This window comes from Orycteropus afer, unplaced genomic scaffold, assembly GCF_000298275.1.
Source record: "Orycteropus afer afer isolate SDZICR_OR568_19922 unplaced genomic scaffold, OryAfe1.0 scaffold00134, whole genome shotgun sequence".
Lineage (NCBI taxonomy): Eukaryota > Metazoa > Chordata > Mammalia > Tubulidentata > Orycteropodidae > Orycteropus > Orycteropus afer.
The window spans coordinates 4,571,166-4,583,636 of NW_006921721.1; the positions used below are offsets into that span (position 1 = coordinate 4,571,166).

The 12,471-nt window shown below is 38.8% G+C and overlaps 1 protein-coding gene across 1 annotated transcript in view; it reads left to right on the top strand.

Moving 5' to 3' along the window:
• WDFY2 (WD repeat and FYVE domain containing 2) overlaps positions 1 to 12,471 on the top strand; it is a 354,163-nt gene that overhangs the window by 290,209 nt on the left and 51,483 nt on the right. The gene's annotated exons all lie outside the window — the stretch shown is intronic.

Consider the following 12,471-nt stretch of genomic DNA (forward strand, 5'->3'; position numbering starts at 1 on the left):
CCCCCAGTTTCTGGCTTCTCTTTTTACTCTTTGGTTATATCTTTTGATTCACGGGAGAATCTAATTTATAGGAGATCCCAGTCATCTGTTTTGTCTTCTGGTGTTTGGGAGTTTTCAGTTACGTTCAGCAGTGTATTTATGCGCTGGATACTTAAAGCCCCCGTGTTTGTCCCTGTTTTTCTTTGGTGGGCTTTATGCTTTTAGGTTTTCCGTTCAGGTATTTAATCCTACTTGAGTTCATTTTTTTATATGATGTGAGAAAAGGTCCTGTTTTATTTTTTGGAAATGGATATCCAGTTTTGCCAATGCCTTTTATTAAAGAGACTATCTCTTCTTTATTTAATGAGTTTTGGCCTTTTGTCAAAGATCAACTGTCCATAGCTGAATGTGTTTACTTCTGGGTTCTCAATTCTGTTCTGATTCTCTATGTGTCTGTCATTGTACCAGTATCAGACTGTTAACGATGTGGCTGTATCATAGGTTTAGAGATCATGCAGTGTGAAGTCTCTTATTTTGTTCTTCTTTAGTGTAGTGCTTTACTTGGTTGGGCAATCTACTTCTGTAGTGATACCACCTCGGAAACCCAAGGAGTTGCCGCTATGAGTTGGATCCGACCCAATGGCAATGCATTGTGTTTTTGCTTTTCTTTCCATATAAAGTTGGTGATTATTTTTTCCATTTTCTTTTTAAAGAAAAATGATGGACTGTAGATCATGGTTTCATTATATCTGTAGATCTCTTTGATATTATTGACATTTTCACGATATTAAGTCTTCTACCCACGAGCATGGTATATTTTTCCATTAATGTACTGTCTTTTGGTTTCTTGTAGTAGTGTCTTGTAGTTTTCTTTGTAGAGGACTTTTGTGTCTCTGGTTAGATTTATTTCTAAGTACTTCATCTTTTGGGTGGTTATTATAAATTATATTACTTTCCTGATTTCCTTTTCAGAGTTCCCTTCATTAGGGTAAAGGAATCCAACTGGTTATTGTTTGTTGATGTACTCTGCCACTTTGCTAAACTTCAGGTAGTTTCAGTAATTTTCTTACTGAGTCTTTGGGATTTTCTATGTTTAAGATACTGCAGGGTTTTAAATCAAGAAAGATGTGTATCATCATGTGAAAGGTTGTATCCTTTCACCGTACTTACTCAATCTGTATGCTGAACAAATAATCTGAGAAGCTGGATTATATAAAGAAGAACGCAGTATCAGGACTGAAGGAAGACTGATTAACAGCCTGCAGTATGTGGACAACACAGCTTTGCTTGCTGAAAGTGACGAAGACTTGAAGTACTTACTGATAAAGATTAAAGAATGCAGTCTGTAGTACGGATTACACCTCAACATAAAGAAAATGAAAATCCTCACAAACTGGACCAATAAGCAACATCATGATGAATAGAGAAAAGATTTAAGTTGTCAGGGATTTCGTTTCACTTGGCTTCACAGTAGCAGTCAAGAAATCAGATGTCGAATTGCACTGGCAGATCTGCTGCAAAAGACTTCTTTAAAGATATCACTTTGAAGACTAAGGTGCAGTCTAAGGTGCACCTGATCCAAGCCATGGTATTTTCACCTCATATGCATGTGAAAGCTGAACAGTGAATAAAGAAGACCCGAAGAGTTGATGCCTTTGAAATGCAGTGTTGGCAAAGAATACTGAAAATACCATGGACTGCCAGAAGAATGAAAGAATCTGTTCTGGAAGAAGTGCACCTGGAATGCTCCTTGGAAGCAAGAATGGCCATACTTCGTCTCACCTACTTTGGTCACGTCAGAAGGGACCATTCTCTGGAGAAGGATATCATTCTTGATAAAGTAGAAGACCAGTGAAAAAGGGGAAGACCCTCAACAAGATGGCTTGACAAAGTGGCTACAACGATGGGCTCAAATATGGCAAGGTTTGTGAAGATGGTGCGTGACTGGGCATTGCTTCGTTCTGTTGTATGTGGGGTCACTGTGAGTCAGAGCTGATTTGACAGCACCTAAAAATAACAATAAGATCATATCATCTGCAGATAAAGGTAGTTGCACTTCTTTTTTGCCAGTTCAAATCTCTTTTATTTCTCTTTCTTGCTTTATTGCTCTGGCAAAGACTTCCAATACCATATTGAATAGCAGTGATGGTAAGTGACATCTTTGTCTGGTACCCATCCATAAAGGGAATGTTTTCAGTCTCTCTCCATTGAGAATAATGTTGGCCATGGTTTTGTATATATGCCATTAATTATGTTGAGAAATTTCCCTTCTATTCCTATTTTGTTTTTGACAGGAATGGGTGTGTTAGATTTTGTCAAATGTTTTTTCTGTTCCAGTTGATGTATATGGTTCTCTTCCTTTGTTTTATGTGGTGAATTACGTTGATTGTCTCTCTAATGTTGAACTATCCTTGCATACCTGGTATGAATCCAACTCAGTCATGATGTATTGTATTTTTGATATGTTGTTAGAGTCTGTTGGCTAGCATTTTGTTGGTAATTTTTGTGTCTTTTTTGATAAGGGCTATACTCTGTAAATTTCTTTTTTAGTGGTGTCTTCGCCTGGCTTTGGTATCAGGGTCATACTTGCTTCATGAAATGAATTTGGGCATATTTCTTTCTTTTCCATATTTTTGAATAGTTTGAGTAGAACTGATGTCAGCTCTTTCTGAATGTTTGGTAGAATTTGCCAGTGAAGCCATCTGGGTCAGGAAATTTTCATTTTTTTTATTGGTAGTTGCAAAAAGGACAAGGAGGCCACATGTTCTGGCCTCCTCTATCCCGGCAAGAGGAAGACAGAATCACTATCAGTAGCCCAAGGCCTATTACTGCAAGGCCAGACATGCTGCCTCCCTCTAGCCCTTTCACCAACTGTTCCTCCCAAAGCACCACTACCTCTCTCCTGGGTTCGCTTATTTGCTGCAGTGGCCACACAGAACTCACAGATTATGGAGTTTATTAGGGAAGCACGAGGCTACAATTCAAGTTCAGGAAAAATGCTCAGTCTCTCTCCCAGCCCACCGCCTCTCAGCCAAGTCTCTCACAGTCTCTCCCCCAGCAGTGCATGTCCCTCGATGTCTTACTCAGCAATGCAGGTCCCTTGCGTCTCTTTCGTAGCAGCACGTGTCTCTTTCAGGAGCGCTTGTCTCTTTCAGCAGCACGTCTTCCTCAACCAGCAGTAGAGAGAGTTCTGCCTCTAGGAGGCCTCCTCCTGAGCCCGGCAGAGTGGTCAAACTAGCCAATCATAGCATCAGAACTCTAAGCCAGCACCTGAGAGACAGTGGGAACCTCCCAGAACATTGTTTTGTGCCACTCGCAACAGAAATACTCCAGGTGGACAACTTTAGCAATCAGGAGCTCTTCAGTTGCTCATAGCAAATCCCACCTTGGAGTTTACAAAGACTTATGGGTAGAAAAGCCACACTAAGTAATTTACCATATTGCAGTATTTTTTTTTCTCTCCAATGACCTGTTCAGTTTCTTCTTTTGTTATGGATTTGTTCAAATTTTCTGCCTCAGTCTGTGTTAGTGTAGGTAGGCACTACCTACTTTCATTGTTTTCTAAGTTTTCAAAGTTATTGGAATTCTTCGTAGTATCCTGATATTATTATGCTTTTTATGTCAGTTCTGTTGTTACGTTGCCCATTTCATTTCTTATTTGTATTATTTGCATCTCCTCATTTTCCTTTGTTAAATTTGTCAATGATTTGTCATGTTTGTTAATTTTTTCAAAGAACCAACTTCTAGTCTTGTTGACTCTTTCTGTTTTCTTTTTCATTTATTTCTGCTCAAATCTTTAGTATTTCTTTGTTCTAGTGACTGTATTCTTTTTATGCCGCTTTTCTAATTTTTGAAGATGTTGGTTAAGGTGTTGATTTTTACTCCTTTTTTCTTTTTTGCTGTGTGCATTTATTGCTATATATTGCCCTCTGAGCTCTGCTTTTGCTGTGTCCCAAAGATTTTGGTATATTTTGTTTCATTCTTGTTTGATTCAAGGAACTTTTTTCTTTCATTTTTTGTTTTTTTCTATTATCAGATAGTTTTTAGGCAGGGTGATAAGCAGTTTCCATATATGTTTGCTTTTTTAATTCTCTTCGATCTTACTATTGTTGATTTCTAATTTTACAGCATTGTGGTCTGAGAAGATGCTTTGTAGTATTTCAGTGTTTTTAAATTTATTGAGGCTTGCTTTGTGGCGTAACCTATGGTCTGTTCTGGAGAATGTTCCATGCGTGCTAGAAAAGGATGTGTATGGTGCTGTTGTTGGGTAAAGTATTCTCTTTATTTCTATAAGGTCTACTTGAGTCACTGTATTTAGCTCTTCTGTGTCCTTGTTTAGTTTATTTCTAGTTGTTCTATCTTTCATTAACAGTAGTGTATTAAAATCTCCTGCTATTATTGTGGTGTTGTCTGTTTCTCTTTTCAATACTGGTAAAGTTTGATTTATGTATGTTGGGGTTCTTTCATTGGGCACTTAGATATTGATTACTGTTATGTCCTCTTGTTTTATTGATCCTTTAATCATTACATAATGTCCTTCCTTGTCTCTTATGTTAGTTTTTGTCTTAACGGTCTATTTTATCAGAAATTAACATTGCCACTCCTGCTGTTTTTTGATTGTTATTTACTTGATATATTTTTTCCCAACCTTTCACTTTTAGTCTGTTTTTGTCTTTGTATCTCAGGTGTGTCTCCTGTAGACAGCATATTGATGAGTCATGTTTGCTTTTCCATTCTGCAACTCTCTGTCTCTTGTTTGTTGCATTTAATCCATTTACATTCAGGATAATTATTGTGAAGTATGAATTTATTGCAGTCATTTTGTTATGTGTTTATTTGTGATGTTGCTAATGTCTTTGATCCATATAGTTTTCTGTGCTGAGCTCATTTTATGTGTGTGTGGTTTTTTTTTTTTTAATCATTTCCTTTGCTGCTGTTGCTTTGGTGTTTGCTTATTATTTGTGCCTTTTCCCTTTCTTATTTTGATGAGAAGGTTTATTAATTTTCTTTAAGGTTACCCTGTGATTGATTATTTTCTCCCCAAGTCTATAACAGATCCATTCTATTTTGAAATTGTCTTGATTTCCTCTCCATCTGGAGGTTCTGTGGCTATACTATTTATTCCTTTTTTGCTTTGTAGTTGTCCTCATTTACAAATTGTTGTATCTGATTTTCTGTTTTCAGTCTTATAGGTTTATCTTACATTATATACTTCTATATCTCAGTTGTTTTCTGGGTGATGTTTTTATGTGCATTCATCTCATGTTGTTGTCTGTTACTGTTTATTCTCTGTCCGAGTTACTCCCTTTGGCATCTCCTGTAATGTTGGTTGGTCTAATTTTTGAAAATTCCCTTAATTTCTGTTTATCTGAAAATGACCTAATTTCGCCATCCCATTTGAGGGACAGTTTTGCTGGGTATACAGTTTTTGGTTGGTAGTATTTTTCTTTCAGGTTTTTATAAAGTCATCCCATTGCCTTCTCACTTGCATAGTTTCTGCAGAGATATCAGAAATCACTCTCATTGGTTTTCCTTTGTAGTTAACTTTTTGTTTTTCCTGTGCTGCTTTCAAGATCCAACCCCCCCCCCCCCCCCCCCCAGTTTTTAAAAGTTGGATTATGATTTGTCTTCCTAATATTCTTTTGGAGTCTATCCTGTTCAGGGTTTGCTAAACTCCTTGAGTGGATATTTTCTCGTGTTTCATCATACTAGGAAAGTTCTCTTCCAACAAATCTTCAACATTTTTCTCTGTGATTTTGTTTCTTCCTGTTTTAGAGTTCCAGTCACACATAAGTTATTCCTCTTGATGGTGTACCACATAAATCTTAGGCTTTCTTTGTTTTTTCTTACTCTTTTTTGTGATTGTTCCCATAACAAAGTAATATTGACAGATTTGTCTTCAGTCTCTCTAATTCTGTCTTCCACTGATTAATTTCTACTCATTTGCCCTTTCCATGTGCTCTGTTTCTGAAATTTTAGTGTTAATCTCGATTTCTATTTTCTGTTTTTGTATGGTTTATAATTTTTCAGTTATCCCTTCAGTTCTTATATTGTTTCCCTGAATTCTTCTAGAGTTTTGTCTTTGTTAGTTTTGTCAGTGTTTTCCTTGATCTTTCTCTCAGTCCATTGAAAGTACCTAAATATAATTCTAGGAGCTCTCGTAGTGTAGTGCTTAAGGCACTTGACTGCTAATCAGAAGGCTGGCGGTTCAAACTCACCAACCACTCCTCAGAAGGAAGATGGGGCAATCTACTTCCATAGTGATACTGCCTCAGAAACCCAAGGAGGGGTCACTAGGAGTCAGGTCTGACTCAACGGCACATAACAACAACAACAACAACAAATACAATTCTGTTCAATTCCTTATCAGATAATTCCATTACCATTACTTCCTCAGGTAGGTTTTCTGGCTCTGTATTTTCATCCTTTGTGTTTACTATTTTATCTTGCTTTTCTTTGTGTGAATTGGGATTGTCAGTTGTCTCCTAGATATTGTGATGTCATTGTATTTGTATTTAATGGGTGATGGAATGTTGGTGTGATTGGGCCAGTTGTTTTTTTTGTTGTTGTTTTGTTTTGTTTTTGAGCAAGCAGGGCAGGTATACTACTCTGTTTGTTTGGCAGCACTTAAGGACTCACCATCTGTCTCCTAGTGGGTGTACTAGAGGATGAGAATGTATGCACAGTTTTCTGTTTGCTGTTCATGTAGATTAATTGAGGGTGAGTTTGGCTGGTATTGGCCACTGTCTGTCATTTTCAGTTGGTGCAGAAGCACGTGGTAGATCTCACCAGTTGGCAGGGTTGTAGGAGGTGTGGATGTGATTGTGTCCTGTGGGCACACTGCTGTCTCCTGCTAGGTGGGACAAGAAAATAAAACACCAAAAATAACTAAGTAAATTAAAACTAGAAAACAAAAACCACAGGCTGTACACATAAAAAGCAACCACAAAAAGAAAAAAAAAAATGAAAAGGACAAAAATAAAACAAGAAAAGAACAAAGAGTAAAAAATAAAAGTCTGGAATGGGGGACAAAAGAAAAGATAGAACAGTAAAGAACAAAGAAAAATGGGAAAAGAATAAAAAGGATGGGACAAACAAAAAGAGAACAAGAAGAAAAGAAAGATTAAAGATAACAAGGAAAAGGAAAGACAGGGGTGCAAAAGCAAAGAAAAGGAAAAAAATAATTAAAAACACAAAAGAAGGCAGGGAGGAGAAAAGTAGAAGGGGGTGTCAGGGCACTGGGAAGTGTTATTGCTGACTGAGGAGGTGGCGGAGAGCTAGTCACTTGAGTCTTGGAGAAGTTCCTGCCAGCCCAAAAGGTGGCTGGGAGCATGGTGCCTGGTCCTGTAACTAGTTTCTGAAGGCTCTTGGGGACAGGGTACCTGATCCCAGGTAGTTTTCCTGCTGGCTCAGAGAATGTGTGGGGCCAAGGCCCCTGGACTCAGCAGTAGTTATTGCTGGTTCCAAAGGTGGTTGGGAGCAAGGCAACCTGTTTTCTGAAGGAGTTCCGGCTGACCCAAAAGGCATCTGGGGACAGTGCAATCTGGTCCTAGAAAAAGTTCTTTTTGTCCCAAAAGTATGCAGCGCCTTTGTTCCCTGAAGAAGTTCCTGCCATCTCAAAAGGTGTCTCGGTGAAGGCACCTGGTCCCAAAAAATGATCCTGCTGACCAAGAAAGCAACTGGGGGCATGGTGCCTGGTGTGGGATTGAATTCCTGCTCGTCCAGAAGGAGGGTAGGGTCCAGTTGGCCATACCTCCGTTCACTGGAGGAATATGAGGTACAAGGGGAATATTGTACCTTTCTCACTGCCAGCCACCAGTGTAGCAGCCCATGCAGTCCCCATCAGGTGGAGCCAATTAGCAGGTTGCTGCCCCAGTCAGCATTGCCGTATTCAAAATGGCTACATCATCAGGCCAGTCAACAGTCCTCAGTTCCGTTTGTCTCCTTAACCTCTGTTTTCTGTTAGTTTCTTCTACTAATCAGTAATTAATCCACTTTTTCATTCTTTCCTTTGATGCTTAGGGTTCCAGGATTATTTATTATCTGTAAGTATTTCAATTTGTTTCTCATTTCTTTGTGTAGAATGATTAGGTACTTTGTTTTCCTCTTCTACCATCTTGCCAGAGTCTCTTTCACAACCAGTTTAGAGAGACAAAAGCTATACCGTGATTATAGCGCATGGTGGCAAGAGCAATGGCAGCAGCATGTGCCAAGCTTAATGGAGTTGGGAGTAGATCAGGGTAAGCCTTCCCAGAGATGTTGTCACTTGAACTAAGGTCTTCAGGGTTGAGTAAGTGCTGAGTTCATGAAAAAGAAGTGAGAAGAGTAATTTTTAGGCAGAAACACCCACATGGTCCAAGACATAGGGATTTATAGGACCATGGCTTTCTTGGGAAACTGCTGGTAGGTCTGTTTGGCTGGATTATTGAATATGAGGTAGGGTGCAAACAGAAAGGAAATGAAGGTCAGTTCAGATCACTAAGAATTTTCTCAGTTGACTTATCCTGAAGTCAGCAGGAAACCATTCAAGAGGTTCAAGCTGAGAAATAAATATGATTGGATTTTAAAAGATTGCTGTGGCAGTAGAGCGTAATTAGAAAGTAGGAAACTGTCTTTTTGAAATGACAGTGGCATCGGGAATAGAAATGGATGGAACCAGGGTATTTACACAGTAAGCTCAGCAGACCTGATGAGAATCCAGGTGGCTCTCAGGTTTGGTTTAGGTGGAGGCAGGTTTTGACTCCTTAGTGGTCAGATTTTCACCATGTGATGGCTGATAGATAGAGAGACCTCTGAGTTCTACCAATCAGTAATTAACTCTAATGGGCCAAATCTGATTTTTCAGTTAATTACTGAGTTCTGCCTCCATGTCAGAAAAGAGGAAAAGGAGCTGCTTCTGATCACTGTGTGGAGCCAGATGTGGCCCAAGGGTCTCATGTTTTGTTTGAGCAGATATTCAGTGTTACCTTGGTCTTATGTCTTATCTTAAAAGAGTTGAAAGCATTTTCATTTGTCTTTATTATGAAATATCTGAAGAAAACAGGATAGCCATGGCCCAAGAAGGTCACTCACTAACATGAAGGCAAATATAGCAGGTCAAATGTTTTACTTGTTATTCTTCCTAGACGGTAGTATCTGTTTATTGCTAGTCTGATCACAGCACAACTCACATTCATTTAAAGGTAGAACAAGGACATCAGAATTCAAAAATATTTTGCATTTCTTCCTATGTGATAGGCCCATCTTGGGCACTGGGAGATCTCAAATTCATCCAGACACAATTCTGGGAGTTTAGGGCTTTTGCAAGGATTAGTTTAACCTCTTCCCTTCCCCTGTTCCCCAACCATGATCCTTTAAAGAGTGATCTTGGTGTTTCATGACTTCAGATCCAAACTAGTAGTAGACAGAGTCATGTACAGAGTCATGTAGTTGTTCACCCCATCGCTCCATTTGCTGTTCTCTGATATAGGAGAGAACGTCACATAAGAAATACAGGTTAGTGATGGAATCACCCTCACAGTCCTACCCAGGGGCCAAAACATAACATTTACTAGTCCACAGGGATGTAGGAGACTAGTTTTATGTTCTTATGCTCCCTCTGATGGTTTTATCTCTGGACTTAAATGCCAAATATCATAGTTCTTTGCTGTTTTACAGAAATCAGAATACATTTCTACCAAAAAAGTCATAATGATTGGGAAAAAAAGCTAAAAAAAAAAAAAAAAATCCAATTTGGCCCATTAGGAATAAATTAGTATTTCAATAAAATGTTTTTTCCTTCTAAGAAAATTTTCATTAGCATGAACATATTAGAAATTGGAGGGCCTGAATGTAAAACTGGCAAAGGTTCCGAATTAATGAAAAATTCAATACAGATATGTTCCTTAACTCTCAAGAGAATTACTGAAAGGAGCAATGTTGTATTATTGTTACGTGCCTTTGAGTTGGACTCAACTCATAGCGACCCCTCCTTGGATTTCTGAGGCAGTATCACTATGGAAGTGGATTGCCCAGCATTCCAACAGAAGTATAAAAACCAAACCAAAATCACTGCTATTGAGTTACCTAACTAATAGCGACCCCTCCTTGAGTTTCTGAGACAGTATCACTACGGAAGTAGATTGCCTAATCTTCCTTCTGAGGAGTGGCTGGTGGGTTTGAACTGCCAGCCTTCTGGTTAGCAGTCACATCCTTAGGCACTAGCTATGCCACCACAGCTTCCTAATAATTAAGCAAGAAAAGGAGTAGTTTAGTGGAAATACACAATATAAATTGAAAAGTTTTGTTTTTGTTTACAATAGAGGCTTCAACATAGATCCTCTTTCTATAAAGCACAATGCAGATTTTCATTAGGAGTCAGTCAAGTCCTCAGGTCTTGGTGTTGGGATACATAGGTGAATAAAACAAGCATAATCTTTGCCCTTGTTAAATCTCCAGTTCCCATGTGATACAAACATTAAACTAGTCATTATAAATAATTAATCAAAATATTGTGAATACACCAAGTACTGTCAACCATGATGCAGAGCATAGTCTGCTGTGGAGCAGGTAACATGAGGGCCTCTCCTTGTCCTCAGAGTTAAAGGGAGGCTTCCCTAGGAAGTCCCTGGGTGGTGCAAATGGTTAATGTGCTCAGCTGCTAGCCAAATAGTTGGCCATTGGCATCTACCCAGACGTGCTTTTGCAAAAAGGCCTGGCATTTCCTGAAAAATCAACCCCTCGAAACCATTTGGAGCCCTGTGTTACTCTCACCTTTAGTGTTGCCATTAGTTAGCAGTGACTCAATAGCAACTGGTTTTTACAAAGGATATGTTCCAATAATACTTTAAGGAGAAAAGAAATTACCCAGGTTGTAGGAGCATTCTAGGCCAAAGCCAACAGGTATGAAACCTTGAAGGGAAAAGTGTGAGCAACTGGTCAAACTCAAGCAGCCCACATGGAGAGCTGATGAGGAGGACTACTGCTTGACCTTATAGGCCACATGAAGAACTTGAGACATGCTCAGGCATGAGAAGCCAGTGAAGTTTAAGCAGGGTAGAGTCGTGGTTTGCTTCTGAACAAATCATTTTAAATCCCAGAAGTGGGTGGGATTAAGTGAGGACAGGAATGGATATGGGAAACCATTTAGGAGGCAACAACAGCTGGAGGCCCTGGAAAAGGTGACACTTGTTTGGATAGGGTAGCAGGAGTAGACTTTAACAGAAACTAAGGGATATATGATTTAGGAGATTAGGAGTCAGCAGCACTTAGTGATTGGTTGGGGTTGGTGACTCCCAGGTTTCTGTCTTGAGCATTTGGGTTTTATTCTAAATGGGATGAGAAGCTCAAAGAAATTTGAGCAAGGCATGTCGTAATCAGCTTTGAATTTTTTGGTGTTCTTTGGGTGCAGAATAGGTAATAGGAACAGCAGTGAAAGCAAGAAAACCTTGTAGGAGGGTATATAATACTCTTAGGCTTATTTGTTTTACTTTTGAAATATTTCAGATATTAAAATATTTCAGAAACAGTACATCTTTTATGTCCTTTATCCAGATTCCACAAATGTTAACATTTTTCAAAACTATAATACAGATATCAAAATCAGGAAATGAACATGGATACAATACTATTATATTACAGTCTAGTCTGTAGATCTTATTCACATTTCTACAATTATTTTACTTTTGTCTTTTCTGGTTCAGCATCCAACCCAGCATCACACATTGCAATTGTCATCCTGTCTCCTTACTGTCCTTAATCTGGATGACTTAGACATTTTTGAGGACTAGCCTGAATGTCACTCCTCAACTCCTTTGTAGACTGTCCCTCCATTTTCATTTGTCTGACATTTCCTCATGGTTAAATTGGGGTTATGCATTGGTAAGGATACCGCAGAAGTGATATTGTTGTATGTCCTCTTCAGTGCACATGGTATACAATATTGATTTGTTACTGATGATGTTAACTTTGATCACTTGGTTAAAGTGGTGTCTTCCAGTGTATCTCCACTTTAATTACCCTTTGTAATTAAGTATTTTATGGGGAAATACTTTAAAACTTTGTAAATACCCTGTATTTTATTTCCACCTAATAATTTTTGCATCCATGAAAAATTCATTACTAGAAACCGTTACAGGGGGACAAAAAAAAAAAAACACCTCACGGCTGTCAAATCAGATCCGACCCCTCCTTGGGTTTCCGAGGCAATATCACTATGGAAGTAGATTGCCCAATCTTCCTTCTGAAGAAGGGCAGGTGGGTTTGAACCACCAGCCTTTTTGTTAGCAGTCAAATAAATGCCTTAGGCACAGTGTTTGCCAAATTGTGATTTTCTGTTACTATCCCTACCGCGCACCTTTAGGAATAGTCTGTTTAGGCTAAAAGGCTCTCAAAATAGGACTGGGAAAGAGCTGCAACATCTGGGTAAACCCAGCCTTACTCGTATGGATAAGAGAAAGCTTTCAAGACTTTCATTTGCTGATGTGGCACCACTCAAATTGAAGAGAAACAGCC